Source organism: Amblyraja radiata, chromosome 13, assembly GCF_010909765.2.
Source record: "Amblyraja radiata isolate CabotCenter1 chromosome 13, sAmbRad1.1.pri, whole genome shotgun sequence".
In the NCBI taxonomy this organism is placed as follows: Eukaryota; Metazoa; Chordata; class Chondrichthyes; order Rajiformes; family Rajidae; genus Amblyraja; species Amblyraja radiata.
In genome coordinates, this window is record NC_045968.1 from 55007234 (window position 1) to 55011559 (window position 4326).

The 4326-nt window shown below is 49.4% G+C and overlaps 1 non-coding gene across 1 annotated transcript; it reads left to right on the top strand.

The window, feature by feature from the left end:
- Window positions 1–3297: 3297 nt before the first annotated feature.
- LOC116980199 lies at window positions 3298–3489 on the top strand. Its single transcript, XR_004413891.1, has one exon. It is a non-coding gene; the product is annotated as a U2 spliceosomal RNA (small nuclear RNA).
- Window positions 3490–4326: the final 837 nt, after the last annotated feature.

Consider the following 4326-nt stretch of genomic DNA (forward strand, 5'->3'; position numbering starts at 1 on the left):
TTATTACCTTCTACCTTCTCCCTCCCTACACTTCATGCTCCTCCTCCTGCTGCAGTTATGAGTCCCCCCCGTCCACCCACCCCCGTCCCTCCATTGCAAATAATTGAGAATCCCTTCAAATGGCACAGTTGTACAGAAAAAGAAAAAGAAAAAGAAAAAGGTATGCTAGCCTTTATAAATCAGAGCATTGAGTATAGAAGCTGGGATGTAATGTTAAAATTGTACAAGGCATTGGTGAGACCAAATCTGGAGTATGGTGTACAATTTTACTTCGGAGTCACGTGAGTGACTACGTGAAGAACCCGCTCAGTGCGCAGGCGCGGCATTACGCCAGCAGTGCAACAGCGGCAGCGGGAGCTAGGCACTCCCGCAACAGATGAAACGGACCGTCAGGTGAGTATCCTGAGGTTGGGTTTCTTTTACAGGGGAGCCCCTTTTTCTGCTTGTGTTTTACAGGCAGAGAAAAAGGCTCTGGAACAAAACTGTCCCCCGTTCGAGGAGGAACGTTTCCCGTCGGGGGGAAGGGGGGCAGCAACAGGCGGTAGGAGCGACCCGGTGTTTCCTCTATTCCCCGACACCGTGCCGAGCCCAGCCCGCTAGCAGGCTGGATGTATAGCCACCCGAAGAGGCATCCGGCAGGTGTTCCCGATTTGGGACGGGACGTCTCTCCACCCGCACGGGGGGAGAGAGAGCCGCCTGAGCCGCTGGAGCGGCTCTCGGAGCAGGTGCCTGCGAGACGCGCTGCTTGAGGGGCGCTCTCGCTACTACAAGGCACAAAAGCTCCAGAAGAAGGCGGTAGGAACATTTAACCGGGCGTTCCGCTATCCCCACACCGCGCCGAAGCCAGTCCCGCTAGTGCCTGAGCTGCGGGCTGGATAATAATAATAATAATAATAAATTTTATTTAATGGGCGCCTTTCAAACATCTCAAGGACACCTTACATAGTATATCGGAATAACATATAATCGGAATAAAACAAGTAATAAAGACATCACAGAGACACAAATTAAAAAACAGGATTCAATCCAAAAACAGAAAATCAAAAACACAGTGTGAAGAGGGAGCAGCGGCAGCCAAAGCGCGCCAGCGTCCACTCTCTCTTCACGGCAGCCATCTTGGACACAGACCTACAGGACTACAATTAGACAAAAAAAAATCATCCCCCCACAGTGGATAGCACTGTGGAGGAAGGCACAATGTCCAGTCCCCATCCCATGTTCATCCCAAAGTCAGGCCTATTGAGGCCACCGCAATTGCCTCTACGGAGGCCCGATGTCCCTGGCCGTTCTCACCGGGTGGTCTTGCCCCGGCGTCGGGAGAGTCCTTTCGGCGGCTGGGCCACCTGGAACGGCCGCTTCCTGGTTGGAGCCCGCGGCTGCCGAAGCCGACAAGGCCGCGCCGGTTTGGAGCTCCCAGGCTCCCGATGACAAAATCGGCGCCGCCTCTCCGCTCCGCAGACCCGCAGCCCGGAGTTGTTGCTCTCGGCGGTCCAGCTCGCCAAGCTCCAGCGCGTCGCTCCAGCGCGGCGACCCAGGCAAGGCATCGCCCGCTCCGCTCCAGCGCTCCAATGCTGTGCCGCCGCCGAGGCCGAGGTGCTGGGCGGTTCCCGCCAGGAAACAGCGCTCCAAGCCCGCAGGTAGGCCACGAGGACGTGTCGACGGGCAGCCCGGAGAAAAGGCTGCCACACCGACCAGGTAGGGACCTAGAAATTAAGTTTACACCTACCCCCCACAATAAAAAGACCATATCCCCTACAAACAAAAAAAGTTTGTCTAGCCATCCGAAGAGGCATCCGGCCGGTGGCTTCCGACTTGTCGGAGGGGACGTCTCTCCACCCGCATGGGAGAGAGACAGCCGCCTGAGCCGCTGGAGCGGCTCCTGGAGCAGGAGCTCCTGCGAGACACGCTACGTGAGGGGCAGTCTCGCTGGAGGGTTCAGGCATACCCTCCACAGTGCCTAGGCACTGCCCATCGCTTCCTCCTTAGTGTGGTTAGCTTTGGGGTGACCAGTGGCTGGGCTGGTCATGAAGAGGGGTCACTGGCTGAACAATATCGGGAGTATGCTTGAGGTACAGGATCAGGAAGAGCTGCTGGGTGTGGCCGCTATGTGGCTCCACCACTAGCGAGATGGCTTTTCAGTCTCAACTGATGGCCAGCTTACTACCTGTCTTTTCCAAAAAACCTCTCCAAGACAGGTAGCCATGAGGCGTTGGTTTTATCACGCCTCCCCTAAATTGCATTTACTCAAAGTGCCCGCCATTATTGGGGGATACATTGAGCAGCGCGTTTAACCTAAATATTTTTTAAATGCATTTGGCACCCTGACGTCGGCTATCATGTCCACCTGCTCATTCCAGAAGGGCAGGGTAGTATGGCAAAACACCTGACCCTACTGTTCAACGGTATACCTCATAACTTCTGAAATGAACTCACAAACCTGCCCTCAATCTATGAAATTAACAGGACTATGAGAACGCCGACCTCATAAGCACAGATCCTGCTACCTGGCACTTACCAAACCAGTCCTAAAAAACTGGACGAAGTGTTCAAACTATTCGGCACAAGAGGGCAGAGTCTGGAATGAGCACCACACTAAACCAGACAGCAGTACCTCCACGTGTCCACCAGGGGCGTCTACCTCATGGTACTGGTGAAAGCTCGGGGCCTGCATGCCAAACCTGTAGCATTTTTGGCCACGGCCCAGAGCAGGCCCCAGGGGAAAATGTGCCACCCCCCAACAAACATCGTCCCTACAAGAACAAGGAACCAGAAACCGAAGAAAACAACAATGAAGACAGATAAGTATGGTTCCTACCATCACATAAAGGTTAAGGGTTGTACTAACAAGGGGTGGATGAATCACGCCTGGTTAGGAAGCTATCACTCTTGGTAGTTATATACCAAAAAATAAATACAAGGGGAATAGAATTAATATCTTGCCACCAATTCAGCAAGCACCCCAAGTGGTCTACCCTCCCACGATGGTGAATGTCGCACCATCGTTGATAAACCACTTGAGTATTTCACCAGGTATACCCATTCATGGGATTTGTAACTACTACCATGGATCCAAGGATACTTTATGGTAGACATCGACCTTGAAGATGCACACTATTCAGTACCTTCTCATATAAGTTTCGGATATACCGCAATTACCTGGATGGAGTAACCATGATGAGCGTTGCGGCATTTAAGTCAAAGTTATCCAGAATCAACTAGCCCTGACACTTAGAAACATTCCGTCATGGCATGTCTATATATTAACGACAAACTATCCTTGGATACAGCTTTAGCTGCATCGCTTCTCGGCCTTTTGGCTAAGATCAAGTGTAGTATCTGTTCTTATCAGTTTAATAATCTGATACGTCCCTTATCTAGGGACCATATATTAAATTGAATTTTGGAACAGGGAGATGGAATAGGGGCTTGCTCCGTCCACTCCACGCATCGACCCAGTATTGCAGTGCCTCTGGGAATGGTGCACAAAATATATATCCAGATATTTACGTTGACCATCCACAACGTTGTTATCTGGTATTCATTAAGACTATCAGTCATGGTGCATTAACCACCAATCAACTACGTGGCAAAGTAATTGGGATATAGCAGCATTACCAGCTACTGAACTTTGTACCTTTCCTATGAGCTGAGATACTAGTGTTCAAAACTATCTCCATACCTGTAATATGGGGGCAAATGGATTAATCTGTAGTGTTATCATGGAATTTATCGGCAGGAAGGATTATGGTTGTACACTTCCACCTGTTTTGAGTAACATCTTATGTGTCCTGATGTGTTACTGAGCTTGTAATACTTAATGCCAATATGAATTGACTTAAACATGTTATATATTAACTTACTTAATTCTAGTGAAGCATTTGCTCAGTAATCCACCAAATTTGCATGTTCGTTTATAAGATAACAACATCAGTGGTGGCATATACCAAACCACTTGGGCGGAGAACATCGATATTAGGTGACAATTTATTAACAATTGGAAACCGTATGTCGTCAAACATGTTTGACCATCAGTAACTCACCTGATAGGTGAGTTAAATACTGTAAACATACATTTAAACCAAAAATATTTGCTGAAATCACTAAGCAATATGGACACCAGATATCGATTCCTTATATCCAATTAAATCACCACGTACTAACTTACGTCACATGAAACCAATCTCAAGGCAGCGGCAATGGAGACATTCCCGCGTATTGAGGGGTGGGGGGAACCTAATCTCTATGTTTTCCTTTCCTTCTACCTCTTCAATAGGTACTACGGCTTCATCAGTCGGGTACTACGCAAATTACAGTGGACCAAGTCCA